Source organism: Triturus cristatus, chromosome 11 (assembly GCF_964204655.1).
Source record: "Triturus cristatus chromosome 11, aTriCri1.1, whole genome shotgun sequence".
NCBI lineage: Eukaryota > Metazoa > Chordata > Amphibia > Caudata > Salamandridae > Triturus > Triturus cristatus.
This window is the reverse complement of record NC_140594.1, coordinates 1144227543-1144247007: the sequence shown is the minus strand read 5'-3', so window position 1 is coordinate 1144247007 and position 19465 is coordinate 1144227543. Positions and strand designations below refer to the sequence as shown.

The window sequence follows — 19465 nt, the reverse complement described above, 5'->3', positions numbered from 1 at the left end:
CATGAAAAGCTGTAGAAATTGTCTTGCAGAGGGTAAAGAACTGGGGATTGAAACCAAGGATAAAGCTGTGCAGAAGAGAAGAAATGGAAAGCAGCAGTACAAATAGTGGAAATGAGCATATGGGCAGCATCGGAAGCAAAGCAGCGAAGAGAAAGGGAGTAAATTCCATGAAATGCATAGGAGATTGATAAAAGCAGAACAAAAAGGGAAGAATTAAATTCAAAGCATGCCCCGAAAAACGTGTGAAGGTCCCACCTGTCATTTATGCTTCTAATTGGGTATCTTTACTTTCAAAGTATAGGGTTGATCCTTTGACGATCACTCTCTTGATTTACAGCAGAGACAGATAGTTGAGAAGTCTTTTCTCACATAGCTAGCACAAGCCTGCGCTTTTCCTTGCTGGCAGGGTGGAAATGACAGATTAGTCCTAGGAAGAAAAATCAAGCAATATTAGCAGAGGATGGTTTCGATCCATCGACCTCTGGGTTATGGGCCCAGCACGCTTCCGCTGCGCCACTCTTCTCCCTTGTGAAAGTGCTCTCTTTATGCAGAGGAGGAGCTTTCAGCGGAGTGGCAAGGGATTGGTGGGGCTCTCTCCTCATTTGCCTAAGCACATCGCAAGGTATGCTGGGTACAGAAAATCTTCATCTTCCCCACTCACAGTCAGTCATAACTGAAAGTGCAGACCCTCTTAGGAATTAGCCGTTTCAGGCCTTTACCAAGACAGCAGCTCTCTGTCCCTGTCCTTTCTCTGTGATCCTAGCACTAGCATACTCAGGATTTGGCTTTACCTGGGAGCCAGAGATCTACCCGGTGAGGGCTTGCCCGGTGTGAGGCTTTTGAGCGTTTGGGAGCGTTCGGGACGTGAGAGGACGCTGGACAGGAAACTATGCCAATTTCAAGTATCCAACCTTCCTGCTGCAGTGAGAGGCTCTTTCCGTGGAAATCTGCCACTTGGAGTCCTCTCAACTTGCCCTCTGATAAAACATTTTTCTGAGCCGCATTTACATCCGATGGTTACAAGGTGGCGCTGCATTCAGGTGAGAGCACAAGTATGCACAAAATCTTGGGGACTTTTGCCAGATTTATCGGTGGATCTTGCCTAATATTTTCAGAGGCTAGATATCGCCTAGAAATGCTTTTTAACATAGGGATGCTGGGGTTATAATGTCTGGTCGGGGCTCAGCCCTTTCATTGCCTGCCCCCAGCAAAATATTTATTATCAGCACATGTGAGTGGTGAGTGCTTTATGGAAAATAGCATATATTGGGACAATAAATGTAGCAGATGAGGCGATCGAGATGTCTACCTACGTGTTTGATTATTTTTTTATATAACGGCTGATTATTCTGTTTCTGATATTTCAGTTTTGTGACATGTTGCATTAAAATATATCCTGCTTGGAGAATATATAAATATTTGCACTGCGTTGGCCGGGAATCGAACCCGGGTCAACTGCTTGGAAGGCAGCTATGCTCACCACTATACCACCAACGCCCTCTGATGTGTGTCCTCTAGGTTCCAGATGTTACAACGCCGAGTGCAGTGGCAATCTTGCACCGGTTCCAATGGTGCATTTGGTGTGGATACCAACATGAAAAGCAGTAGAAATTGTCTTGCAGAGGGTAAAGAACTGGGGATTGAAACCAAGGATAAAGCTGTGCAGAAGAGAAGAAATGGAAAGCAGCAGTACAAATAGTGGAAATGAGCATATGGGCAGCATCGGAAGCAAAGCAGCGAAGAGAAAGGGAGTAAATTCCATGAAATGCATAGGAGATTGATAAAAGCAGTACAAAAAGGGAAGAATTAAATTCAAAGCATGCCCCGAAAAACGTGTGAAGGTCCCACCTGTCATTTATGCTTCTAATTGGGTATCTTTACTTTCAAAGTATAGGGTTGATCCTTTGACGATCACTCTCTTGATTTACAGCAGAGACAGATAGTTGAGAAGTCTTTTCTCACATAGCTAGCACAAGCCTGCGCTTTTCCTTGCTGGCAGGGTGGAAATGACAGATTAGTCCTAGGAAGAAAAATCAAGCAATATTAGCAGAGGATGGTTTCGATCCATCGACCTCTGGGTTATGGGCCCAGCACGCTTCCGCTGCGCCACTCTGCTCCCTTGTGAAAGTGCTCTCTTTATGCAGAGGAGGAGCTTTCAGCGGAGTGGCAAGGGATTGGTGGGGCTCTCTCCTCATTTGCCTAAGCACATCACAAGGTATGCTGGGTACAGAAAATCTTCATCTTCCCCACTCACAGTCAGTCATAACTGAAAGTGCAGACCCTCTTAGGAATTAGCCGTTTCAGGCCTTTACCAAGACAGCAGCTCTCTGTCCCTGTCCTTTCTCTGTGATCCTAGCACTAGCATACTCAGGATTTGGCTTTACCTGGGAGCCAGATATCTACCCGGTGAGGGGAGGCTTTTGAGCGTTTGGGAGCGTTCAGGACGCTGGACAGGAAACTATGCCAATTTGAAGTATCCAACCTTCCTGCTGCAGTGAGAGGCTCTTTCCGTGGAAATCTGCCACTTGGAGTCCTCTCAACTTGCCCTCTGATAAAACATTTTTCTGAGCCGCAGTTACATCCGATGGTTACAAGGTGGCGCTGCATTCAGGTGAGAACACAAGTATGCACAAAATCTTGGGGACTTTTGCCAGATTTATCGGTGGATCTTGCCTATTATTTTCAGAGGCTAGATATCGCCTAGAAATGCTTTTTAACATAGGGATGCTGGGGTTATAATTTCTGGTCGGGGCTCAGCCCTTTCATTGCCTGCCCCCAGCAAAATATTTATTATCAGCACATGTGAGTGGTGAGTGCTTTATGGAAAATAGCATATATTGGGACAATGAATGTAGCAGATGAGGCGATCGAGATGTCTACCTACGTGTTTGATTATTTTTTTATATAACGGCTGATTGTTCTGTTTCTGATATTTCAGTTTTGTGACATGTTGCATTAAAATATATCCTGCTTGGAGAATATATAAATATTTGCACTGCGTTGGCCGGGAATCGAACTCGGGTCAACTGCTTGGAAGGCAGCTATGCTCACCACTATACCACCAACGCCTTCTGATGTGTGTCCTCTAGGTTCCAGATGTTACAATGCCGAGTGCAGTGGCAATCTTGCACCGGTTCCAATGGTGCATTTGGTGTGGATACCAACATGAAAAGCTGTAGAAATTGTCTTGCAGAGGGTAAAGAACTGGGGATTGAAACCAAGGATAAAGCTGTGCAGAAGAGAAGAAATGGAAAGCAGCAGTACAAATAGTGGAAATGAGCATATGGGCAGCATCGGAAGCAAAGCAGCGAAGAGAAAGGGAGTAAATTCCATGAAATGCATAGGAGATTGATAAAAGCAGAACAAAAAGGGAAGAATGAAATTCAAAGCATGCCCCGAAAAACGTTTGAAGGTCCCACCTGTCATTTATGCTTCTAATTGGGTATCTTTACTTTCAAAGTATAGGGTTGATCCTTTGACGATCACTCTCTTGATTTACAGCAGAGACAGATAGTTGAGAAGTCTTTTCTCACATAGCTAGCACAAGCCTGCCCTTTTCCTTGCTGGCAGGGTGGAAATGACAGATTAGTCCTAGGAAGAAAAATCAAGCAATATTAGCAGAGGATGGTTTCGATCCATCGACCTCTGGGTTATGGGCCCAGCACGCTTCTGCTGCGCCACTCTGCTCCCTTGTGAAAGTGCTCTCTTTATGCAGAGGAGGAGCTTTCAGCGGAGTGGCAAGGGATTGGTGGGGCTCTCTCCTCATTTGCCTAAGCACATCGCAAGGTATGCTGGGTACAGAAAATCTTCATCTTCCCCACTCACAGTCAGTCATAACTGAAAGTGCAGACCCTCTTAGGAATTAGCCGTTTCAGGCCTTTACCAAGACAGCAGCTCTCTGTCCCTGTCCTTTCTCTGTGATCCTAGCACTAGCATACTCAGGATTTGGCTTTACCTGGGAGCCAGAGATCTACCCGGTGAGGGCTTGCCCGGTGTGAGGCTTTTGAGCGTTTGGGACGTGAGAGGACGCTGGACAGGAAACTATGCCAATTTGAAGTATCCAACCTTCCTGCTGCAGCGAGAGGCTCTTTCCGTGGAAATCTGCCACTTGGAGTCCTCTCAACTTGCCCTCTGATAAAACATTTTTCTGAGCCGCAGTTACATCCGATGGTTACAAGGTGGTGCTGCATTCAGGTGAGAGCACAAGTATGCACTAAATCTTGGGGACTTTTGCCAGATTTATCGGTGGATCTTGCCTAATATTTTCAGAGGCTAGATATCGCCTAGAAATGCTTTTTAAAATAGGGATGCTGGGTTTATAATGTCTGGTCGGGGCTCAGCCCTTTCATTGCCTGCCCCCAGCAAAATATTTATTATCAGCACATGTGAGTGGTGAGTGCTTTATGGAAAATAGCATAAATTGGGACAATGAATGTAGCAGATGAGGCGATCGAGATGTCTACCTACGTGTTTGTTTATTTTTTTATATAACGGCTGATTATTCTGTTTCTGATATTTCAGTTTTGTGACATGTTGCATTAAAATATATCCTGCTTGGAGAATATATAAATATTTGCACTGCGTTGGCCGGGAATCGAACCCGGGTCAACTGCTTGGAAGGCAGCTATGCTCACCACTATACCACCAATGCCCTCTGATGTGTTTCCTCTACGTTCCAGATGTTACAACGCCGAGTGCAGTGGCAATCTTGCACCGGTTCCAATGGTGCATTTGGTGTGGATACCAACATGAAAAGCTGTAGAAATTGTCTTGCAGAGGGTAAAGAACTGGGGATTGAAACCAAGGATAAAGCTGTGCAGAAGAGAAGAAATGGAAAGCAGCAGTACAAATAGTGGAAATGAGCATATGGGCAGCATCGGAAGCAAAGCAGCGAAGAGAAAGGGAGTAAATTCCATGAAATGCATAGGAGATTGATAAAAGCAGAACAAAAAGGGAAGAATTAAATTCAAAGCATGCCCCGAAAAACGTGTGAAGGTCCCACCTGTCATTTATGCTTCTAATTGGGTATCTTTACTTTCAAAGTATAGGGTTGATCCTTTGACGATCACTCTCTTGATTTACAGCAGAGACAGATAGTTGAGAAGTCTTTTCTCACATAGCTAGCACAAGCCTGCGCTTTTCCTTGCTGGCAGGGTGGAAATGACAGATTAGTCCTAGGAAGAAAAATCAAGCAATATTAGCAGAGGATGGTTTCGATCCATCGACCTCTGGGTTATGGGCCCAGCACGCTTCCGCTGCGCCACTCTGCTCCCTTGTGAAAGTGCTCTCTTTATGCAGAGGAGGAGCTTTCAGCGGAGTGGCAAGGGATTGGTGGGGCTCTCTCCTCATTTGCCTAAGCACATCGCAAGGTATGCAGGGTACAGAAAATCTTCATCTTCCCCACTCACAGTCAGTCATAACTGAAAGTGCAGACCCTCTTAGGAATTAGCCGTTTCAGGCCTTTACCAAGACAGCAGCTCTCTGTCCCTGTCCTTTCTCTGTGATCCTAGCACTAGCATACTCAGGATTTGGCTTTACCTGGGAGCCAGAGATCTACCCGATGAGGGCTTGCCCGGTGTGAGGCTTTTGAGCGTTTGGGAGCGTTCGGGACGTGAGAGGACGCTAGACAGGAAACTATGCCAATTTCAAGTATCCAACCTTCCTGCTGCAGTGAGAGGCTCTTTCCGTGGAAATCTGCCACTTGGAGTCCTCTCAACTTGCCCTCTGATAAAACATTTTTCTGAGCCGCAGTTACATCCGATGGTTACAAGGTGGCGCTGCATTCAGGTGAGAGCACAAGTATGCACAAAATCTTAGGGACTTTTGCCAGATTTATCGGTGGATCTTGCCTATTATTTTCAGAGGCTAGATATCGCCTAGAAATGCTTTTTAACATAGGGATGCTGGGGTTATAATTTCTGGTCGGGGCTCAGCCCTTTCATTGCCTGCCCCCAGCAAAACATTTATTATCAGCACATGTGAGTGGTGAGTGCTTTATGGAAAATAGCATATATTGGGACAATGAATGTAGCAGATGAGGCGATCGAGATGTCTACCTACGTGTTTGATTATTTTTTTATATAACGGCTGATTGTTCTGTTTCTGATATTTCAGTTTTGTGACATGTTGCATTAAAATATATCCTGCTTGGAGAATATATAAATATTTGCACTGCGTTGGCCGGGAATCGAACCCGGGTCAACTGCTTGGAAGGCAGCTATGCTCACCACTATACCACCAACGCCCTCTGATGTGTGTCCTCTAGGTTCCAGATGTTACAACGCCGAGTGCAGTGGCAATCTTGCACCGGTTCCAATGGTGCATTTGGTGTGGATACCAACATGAAAAGCTGTAGAAATTGTCTTGCAGAGGGTAAAGAACTGGGGATTGAAACCAAGGATAAAGCTGTGCAGAAGAGAAGAAATGGAAAGCAGCAGTACAAATAGTGGAAATGAGCATATGGGCAGCATCGGAAGCAAAGCAGCGAAGAGAAAGGGAGTAAATTCCATGAAATGCATAGGAGATTGATAAAAGCAGAACAAAAAGGGAAGAATTAAATTCAAAGCATGCCCCGAAAAATGTGTGAAGGTCCCACCTGTCATTTATGCTTCTAATTGGGTATCTTTACTTTCAAAGTATAGGGTTGATCCTTTGACGATCACTCTCTTGATTTACAGCAGAGACAGATAGTTGAGAAGTCTTTTCTCACATAGCTAGCACAAGCCTGCGCTTTTCCTTGCTGGCAGGGTGGAAATGCCAGATTAGTCCTAGGAAGAAAAATCAAGCAATATTAGCAGAGGATGGTTTCGATCCATCGACCTCTGGGTTATGGGACCAGCACGCTTCTGCTGCGCCACTCTGCTCCCTTGTGAAAGTGCTCTCTTTATGCAGAGGAGGAGCTTTCAGCGGAGTGGCAAGGGATTGGTGGGGCTCTCTCCTCATTTGCCTAAGCACATCGCAAGGTATGCTGGGTACAGAAAATCTTCATCTTCCCCACTCACAGTCAGTCATAACTGAAAGTGCAGACCCTCTTAGGAATTAGCCGTTTCAGGCCTTTACCAAGACAGCAGCTCTCTGTCCCTGTCCTTTCTCTGTGATCCTAGCACTAGCATACTCAGGATTTGGCTTTACCTGGGAGCCAGAGATCTACCCGGTGAGGGCGAGGCTTTTGAGCGTTTGGGACGTGAGAGGACGCTGGACAGGAAACTATGCCAATTTGAAGTATCCAACCTTCCTGCTGCAGCGAGAGGCTCTTTCCGTGGAAATCTGCCACTTGGAGTCCTCTCAACTTGCCCTCTGATAAAACATTTTTCTGAGCCGCAGTTACATCCGATGGTTACAAGGTGGTGCTGCATTCAGGTGAGAGCACAAGTATGCACTAAATCTTGGGGACTTTTGCCAGATTTATCGGTGGATCTTGCCTAATATTTTCAGAGGCTAGATATCGCCTAGAAATGCTTTTTAAAATAGGGATGCTGGGTTTATAATGTCTGGTCGGGGCTCAGCCCTTTCATTGCCTGCCCCCAGCAAAATATTTATTATCAGCACATGTGAGTGGTGAGTGCTTTATGGAAAATAGCATAAATTGGGACAATGAATGTAGCAGATGAGGCGATCGAGATGTCTACCTACGTGTTTGTTTATTTTTTTATATAACGGCTGATTATTCTGTTTCTGATATTTCAGTTTTGTGACATGTTGCATTAAAATATATCCTGCTTGGAGAATATATAAATATTTGCACTGCGTTGGCCGGGAATCGAACCCGGGTCAACTGCTTGGAAGGCAGCTATGCTCACCACTATACCACCAATGCCCTCTGATGTGTTTCCTCTACGTTCCAGATGTTACAACGCCGAGTGCAGTGGCAATCTTGCACCGGTTCCAATGGTGCATTTGGTGTGGATACCAACATGAAAAGCTGTAGAAATTGTCTTGCAGAGGGTAAAGAACTGGGGATTGAAACCAAGGATAAAGCTGTGCAGAAGAGAAGAAATGGAAAGCAGCAGTACAAATAGTGGAAATGAGCATATGGGCAGCATCGGAAGCAAAGCAGCGAAGAGAAAGGGAGTAAATTCCATGAAATGCATAGGAGATTGATAAAAGCAGAACAAAAAGGGAAGAATGAAATTCAAAGCATGCCCCGAAAAACGTGTGAAGGTCCCACCTGTCATTTATGCTTCTAATTGGGTATCTTTACTTTCAAAGTATAGGGTTGATCCTTTGACGATCACTCTCTTGATTTACAGCAGAGACAGATAGTTGAGAAGTCTTTTCTCACATAGCTAGCACAAGCCTGCGCTTTTCCTTTCTGGCAGGGTGGAAATGACAGATTAGTCCTAGGAAGAAAAATCAAGCAATATTAGCAGAGGATGGTTTCGATCCATCGACCTCTGGGTTATGGGCCCAGCACGCTTCCGCTGCGCCACTCTGCTCCCTTGTGAAAGTGCTCTCTTTATGCAGAGGAGGAGCTTTCAGCGGAGTGGCAAGGGATTGGTGGGGCTCTCTCCTCATTTGCCTAAGCACATCGCAAGGTATGCTGGGTACAGAAAATCTTCATCTTCCCCACTCACAGTCAGTCATAACTGAAAGTGCAGACCCTCTTAGGAATTAGCCGTTTCAGGCCTTTACCAAGACAGCAGCTCTCTGTCCCTGTCCTTTCTCTGTGATCCTAGCACTAGCATACTCAGGATTTGGCTTTACCTGGGAGCCAGATATCTACCCGGTGAGGGCGAGGCTTTTGAGCGTTTGGGAGCGTTCGGGACGTGAGAGGACGCTGGACAGGAAACTATGCCAATTTGAAGTATCCAACCTTCCTGCTGCAGTGAGAGGCTCTTTCCGTGGAAATCTGCCACTTGGAGTCCTCTCAACTTGCCCTCTGATAAAACATTTTTCTGAGCCGCAGATACATCCGATGGTTACAAGGTGGCGCTGCATTCAGGTGAGAACACAAGTATGCACAAAATCTTGGGGACTTTTGCCAGATTTATCGGTGGATCTTGCCTATTATTTTCAGAGGCTAGATATCGCCTATAAATGCTTTTTAAAATAGGGATGCTGGGGTTATAATGTCTGGTCGGGGCTCAGCCCTTTCATTGCCTGCCCCCAGCAAAATATTTATTATCAGCACATGTGAGTGCTGAGTGCTTTATGGAAAATAGCATATATTGGGACAATGAATGTAGCAGATGAGGCGATCGAGATGTCTACCTACGTGTTTGTTTATTTTTTTATATAACGGCTGATTATTCTGTTTCTGATATTTCAGTTTTGTGACATGTTGCATTAAAATATATCCTGCTTGGAGAATATATAAATATTTGCACTGCGTTGGCCGGGAATCGAACCCGGGTCAACTGCTTGGAAGGCAGCTATGCTCACCACTATACCACCAACGCCCTCTGATGTGTGTGCTCCAGGTTCCAGATGTTACAACGCCGAGTGCAGTGGCAATCTTGCACCCGTTCCAATGGTGCATTTGGTGTGGAAACCAACATGAAAAGCAGTAGAAATTGTCTTGCAGAGGGTAAAGAACTGGGGATTGAAACCAAGGATAAAGCTGTGCAGAAGAGAAGAAATGGAAAGCAGCAGTACAAATAGTGGAAATGAGCATATGGGCAGCATCGGAAGCAAAGCAGCGAAGAGAAAGGGAGTAAATTCCATGAAATGCATAGGAGATTGATAAAAGCAGAACAAAAAGGGAAGAATTAAATTCAAAGCATGCCCCGAAAAACGTGTGAAGGTCCCACCTGTCATTTATGCTTCTAATTGGGTATCTTTACTTTCAAAGTATAGGGTTGATCCTTTGACGATCACTCTCTTGATTTACAGCAGAGACAGATAGTTGAGAAGTCTTTTCTCACATAGCTAGCACAAGCCTGCGCTTTTCCTTGCTGGCAGGGTGGAAATGACAGATTAGTCCTAGGAAGAAAAATCAAGCAATATTAGCAGAGGATGGTTTCGATCCATCGACCTCTGGGTTATGAGCCCAGCACTCTTCCGCTGCGCCACTCTGCTCCCTTGTGAAAGTGCTCTCTTTATGCAGAGGAGGAGCTATCAGCGGAGTGGCAAGGGATTGGTGGGGCTCTCTCCTCATTTGCCTAAGCACATCGCAAGGTATGCTGGGTACAGAAAATCTTCATCTTCCCCACTCACAGTCAGTCATAACTGAAAGTGCAGACCCTCTTAGGAATTAGCCGTTTCAGGCCTTTACCAAGACAGCAGCTCTCTGTCCCTGTCCTTTCTCTGTGATCCTAGCACTAGCATACTCAGGATTTGGCTTTACCTGGGAGCCAGAGATCTACCCGGTGAGTGCGAGGCTTTTGAGCGTTTGGGAGCGTTCGGGACGTGAGAGGACGCTGGACAGGAAACTATGCCAATTTGAAGTATCCAACCTTCCTGCTGCAGTGAGAGGCTCTTTCCGTGGAAATCTGCCACTTGGAGTCCTCTCAACTTGCCCTCTGATAAAACATTTTTGTGAGCCGCAGTTACATCCGATGGTTACAAGGTGGCGCTGCATTCAGGTGAGAACACAAGTATGCACAAAATCTTGGGGACTTTTGCCAGATTTATCGGTGGATCTTGCCTATTATTTTCAGAGGCTAGATATCGCCTAGAAATGCTTTTTAACATAGGGATGCTGGGGTTATAATTTCTGGTCGGGGCTCAGCCCATTCATTGCCTGCTCCCAGCAAAATATTTATTATCAGCACATGTGAGTGGTGAGTGCTTTATGGAAAATAGCATATATTGGGACAATGAATGTAGCAGATGAGGCGATCGAGATGTCTACCTACGTGTTTGATTATTTTTTTATATAACGGCTGATTATTCTGTTTCTGATATTTCAGTTTTGTGACATGTTGCATTAAAATATATCCTGCTTGGAGAATATATAAATATTTGCACTGCGTTGGCCGGGAATCGAACCCGGGTCAACTGCTTGGAAGGCAGCTATGCTCACCACTATACCACCAACGCCCTCTGATGTGTGTCCTCTAGGTTCCAGATGTTACAACGCCGAGTGCAGTGGCAATCTTGCACCGGTTCCAATGGTGCATTTGGTGTGGATACCAACATGAAAAGCTGTAGAAATTGTCTTGCAGAGGGTAAAGAACTGGGGATTGAAACCAAGGATAAAGCTGTGCAGAAGAGAAGAAATGGAAAGCAGCAGTACAAATAGTGGAAATGAGCATATGGGCAGCATCGGAAGCAAAGCAGCGAAGAGAAAGGGAGTAAATTCCATGAAATGCATAGGAGATTGATAAAAGCAGAACAAAAAGGGAAGAATTAAATTCAAAGCATGCCCCGAAAAATGTGTGAAGGTCCCACCTGTCATTTATGCTTCTAATTGGGTATCTTTACTTTCAAAGTATAGGGTTGATCCTTTGACGATCACTCTCTTGATTTACAGCAGAGACAGATAGTTGAGAAGTCTTTTCTCACATAGCTAGCACAAGCCTGCGCTTTTCCTTGCTGGCAGGGTGGAAATGCCAGATTAGTCCTAGGAAGAAAAATCAAGCAATATTAGCAGAGGATGGTTTCGATCCATCGACCTCTGGGTTATGGGACCAGCACGCTTCTGCTGCGCCACTCTGCTCCCTTGTGAAAGTGCTCTCTTTATGCAGAGGAGGAGCTTTCAGCGGAGTGGCAAGGGATTGGTGGGGCTCTCTCCTCATTTGCCTAAGCACATCGCAAGGTATGCTGGGTACAGAAAATCTTCATCTTCCCCACTCACAGTCAGTCATAACTGAAAGTGCAGACCCTCTTAGGAATTAGCCGTTTCAGGCCTTTACCAAGACAGCAGCTCTCTGTCCCTGTCCTTTCTCTGTGATCCTAGCACTAGCATACTCAGGATTTGGCTTTACCTGGGAGCCAGAGATCTACCCGGTGAGGGCGAGGCTTTTGAGCGTTTGGGACGTGAGAGGACGCTGGACAGGAAACTATGCCAATTTGAAGTATCCAACCTTCCTGCTGCAGCGAGAGGCTCTTTCCGTGGAAATCTGCCACTTGGAGTCCTCTCAACTTGCCCTCTGATAAAACATTTTTCTGAGCCGCAGTTACATCCGATGGTTACAAGGTGGTGCTGCATTCAGGTGAGAGCACAAGTATGCACTAAATCTTGGGGACTTTTGCCAGATTTATCGGTGGATCTTGCCTAATATTTTCAGAGGCTAGATATCGCCTAGAAATGCTTTTTAAAATAGGGATGCTGGGTTTATAATGTCTGGTCGGGGCTCAGCCCTTTCATTGCCTGCCCCCAGCAAAATATTTATTATCAGCACATGTGAGTGGTGAGTGCTTTATGGAAAATAGCATAAATTGGGACAATGAATGTAGCAGATGAGGCGATCGAGATGTCTACCTACGTGTTTGTTTATTTTTTTATATAACGGCTGATTATTCTGTTTCTGATATTTCAGTTTTGTGACATGTTGCATTAAAATATATCCTGCTTGGAGAATATATAAATATTTGCACTGCGTTGGCCGGGAATCGAACCCGGGTCAACTGCTTGGAAGGCAGCTATGCTCACCACTATACCACCAATGCCCTCTGATGTGTTTCCTCTACGTTCCAGATGTTACAACGCCGAGTGCAGTGGCAATCTTGCACCGGTTCCAATGGTGCATTTGGTGTGGATACCAACATGAAAAGCTGTAGAAATTGTCTTGCAGAGGGTAAAGAACTGGGGATTGAAACCAAGGATAAAGCTGTGCAGAAGAGAAGAAATGGAAAGCAGCAGTACAAATAGTGGAAATGAGCATATGGGCAGCATCGGAAGCAAAGCAGCGAAGAGAAAGGGAGTAAATTCCATGAAATGCATAGGAGATTGATAAAAGCAGAACAAAAAGGGAAGAATGAAATTCAAAGCATGCCCCGAAAAACGTGTGAAGGTCCCACCTGTCATTTATGCTTCTAATTGGGTATCTTTACTTTCAAAGTATAGGGTTGATCCTTTGACGATCACTCTCTTGATTTACAGCAGAGACAGATAGTTGAGAAGTCTTTTCTCACATAGCTAGCACAAGCCTGCGCTTTTCCTTTCTGGCAGGGTGGAAATGACAGATTAGTCCTAGGAAGAAAAATCAAGCAATATTAGCAGAGGATGGTTTCGATCCATCGACCTCTGGGTTATGGGCCCAGCACGCTTCCGCTGCGCCACTCTGCTCCCTTGTGAAAGTGCTCTCTTTATGCAGAGGAGGAGCTTTCAGCGGAGTGGCAAGGGATTGGTGGGGCTCTCTCCTCATTTGCCTAAGCACATCGCAAGGTATGCTGGGTACAGAAAATCTTCATCTTCCCCACTCACAGTCAGTCATAACTGAAAGTGCAGACCCTCTTAGGAATTAGCCGTTTCAGGCCTTTACCAAGACAGCAGCTCTCTGTCCCTGTCCTTTCTCTGTGATCCTAGCACTAGCATACTCAGGATTTGGCTTTACCTGGGAGCCAGATATCTACCCGGTGAGGGCGAGGCTTTTGAGCGTTTGGGAGCGTTCGGGACGTGAGAGGACGCTGGACAGGAAACTATGCCAATTTGAAGTATCCAACCTTCCTGCTGCAGTGAGAGGCTCTTTCCGTGGAAATCTGCCACTTGGAGTCCTCTCAACTTGCCCTCTGATAAAACATTTTTCTGAGCCGCAGATACATCCGATGGTTACAAGGTGGCGCTGCATTCAGGTGAGAACACAAGTATGCACAAAATCTTGGGGACTTTTGCCAGATTTATCGGTGGATCTTGCCTATTATTTTCAGAGGCTAGATATCGCCTATAAATGCTTTTTAAAATAGGGATGCTGGGGTTATAATGTCTGGTCGGGGCTCAGCCCTTTCATTGCCTGCCCCCAGCAAAATATTTATTATCAGCACATGTGAGTGCTGAGTGCTTTATGGAAAATAGCATATATTGGGACAATGAATGTAGCAGATGAGGCGATCGAGATGTCTACCTACGTGTTTGTTTATTTTTTTATATAACGGCTGATTATTCTGTTTCTGATATTTCAGTTTTGTGACATGTTGCATTAAAATATATCCTGCTTGGAGAATATATAAATATTTGCACTGCGTTGGCCGGGAATCGAACCCGGGTCAACTGCTTGGAAGGCAGCTATGCTCACCACTATACCACCAACGCCCTCTGATGTGTGTGCTCCAGGTTCCAGATGTTACAACGCCGAGTGCAGTGGCAATCTTGCACCCGTTCCAATGGTGCATTTGGTGTGGAAACCAACATGAAAAGCAGTAGAAATTGTCTTGCAGAGGGTAAAGAACTGGGGATTGAAACCAAGGATAAAGCTGTGCAGAAGAGAAGAAATGGAAAGCAGCAGTACAAATAGTGGAAATGAGCATATGGGCAGCATCGGAAGCAAAGCAGCGAAGAGAAAGGGAGTAAATTCCATGAAATGCATAGGAGATTGATAAAAGCAGAACAAAAAGGGAAGAATTAAATTCAAAGCATGCCCCGAAAAACGTGTGAAGGTCCCACCTGTCATTTATGCTTCTAATTGGGTATCTTTACTTTCAAAGTATAGGGTTGATCCTTTGACGATCACTCTCTTGATTTACAGCAGAGACAGATAGTTGAGAAGTCTTTTCTCACATAGCTAGCACAAGCCTGCGCTTTTCCTTGCTGGCAGGGTGGAAATGACAGATTAGTCCTAGGAAGAAAAATCAAGCAATATTAGCAGAGGATGGTTTCGATCCATCGACCTCTGGGTTATGAGCCCAGCACTCTTCCGCTGCGCCACTCTGCTCCCTTGTGAAAGTGCTCTCTTTATGCAGAGGAGGAGCTATCAGCGGAGTGGCAAGGGATTGGTGGGGCTCTCTCCTCATTTGCCTAAGCACATCGCAAGGTATGCTGGGTACAGAAAATCTTCATCTTCCCCACTCACAGTCAGTCATAACTGAAAGTGCAGACCCTCTTAGGAATTAGCCGTTTCAGGCCTTTACCAAGACAGCAGCTCTCTGTCCCTGTCCTTTCTCTGTGATCCTAGCACTAGCATACTCAGGATTTGGCTTTACCTGGGAGCCAGAGATCTACCCGGTGAGTGCGAGGCTTTTGAGCGTTTGGGAGCGTTCGGGACGTGAGAGGACGCTGGACAGGAAACTATGCCAATTTGAAGTATCCAACCTTCCTGCTGCAGTGAGAGGCTCTTTCCGTGGAAATCTGCCACTTGGAGTCCTCTCAACTTGCCCTCTGATAAAACATTTTTGTGAGCCGCAGTTACATCCGATGGTTACAAGGTGGCGCTGCATTCAGGTGAGAACACAAGTATGCACAAAATCTTGGGGACTTTTGCCAGATTTATCGGTGGATCTTGCCTATTATTTTCAGAGGCTAGATATCGCCTAGAAATGCTTTTTAACATAGGGATGCTGGGGTTATAATTTCTGGTCGGGGCTCAGCCCATTCATTGCCTGCTCCCAGCAAAATATTTATTATCAGCACATGTGAGTGGTGAGTGCTTTATGGAAAATAGCATATATTGGGACAATGAATGTAGCAGATGAGGCGATCGAGATGTCTACCTACGTGTTTGATTATTTTTTTATATAACGGCTGATTATTCTGTTTCTGATATTTCAGTTTTGTGACATGTTGCATTAAAATATATCCTGCTTGGAGAATATATAAATATTTGCACTGCGTTGGCCGGGAATCGAACCCAGGTCAACTGCTTGGAAGGCAGCTATGCTCACCACTATACCACCAACGCCCTCTGATGTGTGTCCTCTAGGTTCCAGATGTTACAACGCCGAGTGCAGTGGCAATCTTGCACCGGTTCCAATGGTGCATTTGGTGTGGATACCAACATGAAAAGCAGTAGAAATTGTCTTGCAGAGGGTAAAGAACTGGGGATTGAAATCAAGGACAAAGCTGTGCAGAAGAGAAGAAATGGAAAGCAGCAGTACAAATAGTGGAAATGAGCATATGGGCAGCATCGGAAGCAAAGCAGCGAAGAGTAAGGGAGTAAATTCCATGAAATGCATAGGAGATTCATAAAAGCAGAACAAAAAGGGAAGAATGAAATTCAAAGCATGCCCCGAAAAACGTGTGAAGGTCCCACCTGTCATTTATGCTTCTAATTGGGTATCTTTACTTTCAAAGTATAGGGTTGATCCTTTCACGATCACTCTCTTGATTTACAGCAGAGACAGATAGTTGAGAAGTCTTTTCTCACATAGCTAGCACAAGCCTGCGCTTTTCCTTGCTGGCAGGGTGGAAATGACAGATTAGTCCTAGGAAGAAAAATCAAGCAATATTAGCAGAGGATGGTTTCGATCCATCGACCTCTGGGTTATGGGCCCAGCACGCTTCCGCTGCGCCACTCTGCTCTCTTGTGAAAGTGCTCTCTTTATGCAGAGGAGGAGCTTTCAGCGGAGTGGCAAGGGATTGGTGGGGCTCTCTCCTCATTTGCCTAAGCACATCGCAAGGTATGCTGGGTACAGAAAATCTTCATCTTCCCCACTCACAGTCAGTCATAACTGAAAGTGCAGACCCTCTTAGGAATTAGCCGTTTCAGGCCTTTACCAAGACAGCAGCTCTCTGTCCCTGTCCTTTCTCTGTGATCCTAGCACTAGCATACTCAGGATTTGGCTTTACCTGGGAGCCAGATATCTACCCGGTGAGGGCGAGGCTTTTGAGCGTTTGGGAGCGTTCGGGACGTGAGAGGACGCTGGACAGGAAACTATGCCAATTTGAAGTATCCAACCTTCCTGCTGCAGTGAGAGGCTCTTTCCGTGGAAATCTGCCACTTGGAGTCCTCTCAACTTACCCTCTGATAAAACATTTTTCTGAGCCGCAGTTACATCCGATGGTTACAAGGTGGCGCTGCATTCAGGTGAGAACACAAGTATGCACAAAATCTTGGGGACTTTTGCCAGATTTATCGGTGGATCTTGCCTATTATTTTCAGAGGCTAGATATCGCCTAGAAATGCTTTTTAACATAGGGATGCTGGGGTTATAATTTCTGGTCGGGGCTCAGCCCTTTCATTGCCTGCCCCCAGCAAAATATTTATTATCAGCACATGTGAGTGGTGAGTGCTTTATGGAAAATAGCATATATTGGGACAATGAATGTAGCAGATGAGGCGATCGAGATGTCTACCTACGTGTTTGATTATTTTTTTATATAACGGCTGATTATTCTGTTTCTGATATTTCAGTTTTGTGACATGTTGCATTAAAATATATCCTGCTTGGAGAATATATAAATATTTGCACTGCGCTGGCCGGGAATCGAACCCGGGTCAACTGCTTGGAAGGCAGCTATGCTCACCACTATACCACCAACGCCCTCTGATGTGTGTCCTCTAGGTTCCAGATGTTACAACGCCGAGTGCAGTGGCAATCTTGCACCGGTTCCAATGGTGCATTTGGTGTGGATACCAACATGAAAAGCTGTAGAAATTGTCTTGCAGAGGGTAAAGAACTGGGGATTGAAACCAAGGATAAAGCTGTGCAGAAGAGAAGAAATGGAAAGCAGCAGTACAAATAGTGGAAATGAGCATATGGGCAGCATCGGAAGCAAAGCAGCGAAGAGAAAGGGAGTAAATTCCATGAAATGCATAGGAGATTGATAAAAGCAGAACAAAAAGGGAAGAATTAAATTCAAAGCATGCCCCGAAAAACGTGTGAAGGTCCCACCTGTCATTTATGCTTCTAATTGGGTATCTTTACTTTCAAAGTATAGGGTTGATCCTTTGACGATCACTCTCTTGATTTACAGCAGAGACAGATAGTTGAGAAGTCTTTTCTCACATAGCTAGCACAAGCCTGCGCTTTTCCTTGCTGGCAGGGTGGAAATGACAGATTAGTCCTAGGAAGAAAAATCAAGCAATATTAGCAGAGGATGGTTTCAATCCATCGACCTCTGGGTTATGGGCCCAGCACGCTTCCGCTGCGCCACTCTTCTCCCTTGTGAAAGTGCTCTCTTTATGCAGAGGAGGAGCTTTCAGCGGAGTGGCAAGGGATTGGTGGGGCTCTCTCCTCATTTGCCTAAGCACATCGCAAGGTATGCTGGGTACAGAAAATCTTCATCTTCCCCACTCACAGTCAGTCATAACTGAAAGTGCAGACCCTCTTAGGAATTAGCCGTTTCAGGCCTTTACCAAGACAGCAGCTCTCTGTCCCTGTCCTTTCTCTGTGATCCTAGCACTAGCATACTCAGGATTTGGCTTTACCTGGGAGCCAGAGATCTACCCGGTGAGGGCTTGCCCGGTGTGAGGCTTTTGAGCGCTTGGGAGCGTTCGGGACGTGAGAGGACGCTGGACAGGAAACTATGCCAATTTCAAGTATCCAACCTTCCTGCTGCAGTGAGAGGCTCTTTCCGTGGAAATCTGCCACTTGGAGTCCTCTCAACTTGCCCTCTGATAAAACATTTTTCTGAGCCGCATTTACATCCGATGGTTACAAGGTGGCGCTGCATTCAGGTGAGAGCACAAGTATGCACAAAATCTTGGGGACTTTTGCCAGATTTATCGGTGGATCTTGCCTAATATTTTCAGAGGCTAGATATCGCCTAGAAATGCTTTTTAACATAGGGATGCTGGGGTTATAATGTCTGGTCGGGGCTCAGCCCTTTCATTGCCTGCCCCCAGCAAAATATTTATTATCAGCACATGTGAGTGGTGAGTGCTTTATGGAAAATAGCATATATTGGGACAATAAATGTAGCAGATGAGGCGATCGAGATGTCTACCTACGTGTTTGATTATTTTTTTATATAACGGCTGATTATTCTGTTTCTGATATTTCAGTTTTGTGACATGTTGCATTAAAATATATCCTGCTTGGAGAATATATAAATATTTGCACTGCGTTGGCCGGGAATCGAACCCGGGTCAACTGCTTGGAAGGCAGCTATGCTCACCACTATACCACCAACGCCCTCTGATGTGTGTCCTCTAGGTTCCAGATGTTACAACGCCGAGTGCAGTGGCAATCTTGCACCGGTTCCAATGGTGCATTTGGTGTGGATACCAACATGAAAAGCAGTAGAAATTGTCTTGCAGAGGGTAAAGAACTGGGGATTGAAACCAAGGATAAAGCTGTGCAGAAGAGAAGAAATGGAAAGCAGCAGTACAAATAGTGGAAATGAGCATATGGGCAGCATCGGAAGCAAAGCAGCGAAGAGAAAGGGAGTAAATTCCATGAAATGCATAGGAGATTGATAAAAGCAGTACAAAAAGGGAAGAATTAAATTCAAAGCATGCCCCGAAAAACGTGTGAAGGTCCCACCTGTCATTTATGCTTCTAATTGGGTATCTTTACTTTCAAAGTATAGGGTTGATCCTTTGACGATCACTCTCTTGATTTACAGCAGAGACAGATAGTTGAGAAGTCTTTTCTCACATAGCTAGCACAAGCCTGCGCTTTTCCTTGCTGGCAGGGTGGAAATGACAGATTAGTCCTAGGAAGAAAAATCAAGCAATATTAGCAGAGGATGGTTTCGATCCATCGA

The 19465-nt window shown here is 45.4% G+C and overlaps 8 non-coding genes across 8 annotated transcripts; all 8 read right to left on the bottom strand.

Annotated features, from left to right (window-relative positions):
• Positions 1-1425: 1425 nt before the first annotated feature.
• On the bottom strand, positions 1426-1497 carry TRNAG-UCC (transfer RNA glycine (anticodon UCC)). Its single transcript has one exon. It is a non-coding gene; the product is annotated as a tRNA-Gly (tRNA).
• Positions 1498-6172: 4675 nt separating this feature from the next.
• Positions 6173-6244, bottom strand: TRNAG-UCC (transfer RNA glycine (anticodon UCC)). The gene has a single exon. It is a non-coding gene; the product is annotated as a tRNA-Gly (tRNA).
• Positions 6245-9326: 3082 nt separating this feature from the next.
• Positions 9327-9398, bottom strand: TRNAG-UCC (transfer RNA glycine (anticodon UCC)). The gene has a single exon. It is a non-coding gene; the product is annotated as a tRNA-Gly (tRNA).
• A 1510-nt stretch (positions 9399-10908) lies between these two features.
• Positions 10909-10980, bottom strand: TRNAG-UCC (transfer RNA glycine (anticodon UCC)). Its single transcript has one exon. It is a non-coding gene; the product is annotated as a tRNA-Gly (tRNA).
• A 3082-nt stretch (positions 10981-14062) lies between these two features.
• On the bottom strand, positions 14063-14134 carry TRNAG-UCC (transfer RNA glycine (anticodon UCC)). Its single transcript has one exon. It is a non-coding gene; the product is annotated as a tRNA-Gly (tRNA).
• Positions 14135-15644: 1510 nt separating this feature from the next.
• Positions 15645-15716, bottom strand: TRNAG-UCC (transfer RNA glycine (anticodon UCC)). Its single transcript has one exon. It is a non-coding gene; the product is annotated as a tRNA-Gly (tRNA).
• Positions 15717-17226: 1510 nt separating this feature from the next.
• On the bottom strand, positions 17227-17298 carry TRNAG-UCC (transfer RNA glycine (anticodon UCC)). Its single transcript has one exon. It is a non-coding gene; the product is annotated as a tRNA-Gly (tRNA).
• Positions 17299-18819: 1521 nt separating this feature from the next.
• Positions 18820-18891, bottom strand: TRNAG-UCC (transfer RNA glycine (anticodon UCC)). Its single transcript has one exon. It is a non-coding gene; the product is annotated as a tRNA-Gly (tRNA).
• Positions 18892-19465: the final 574 nt, after the last annotated feature.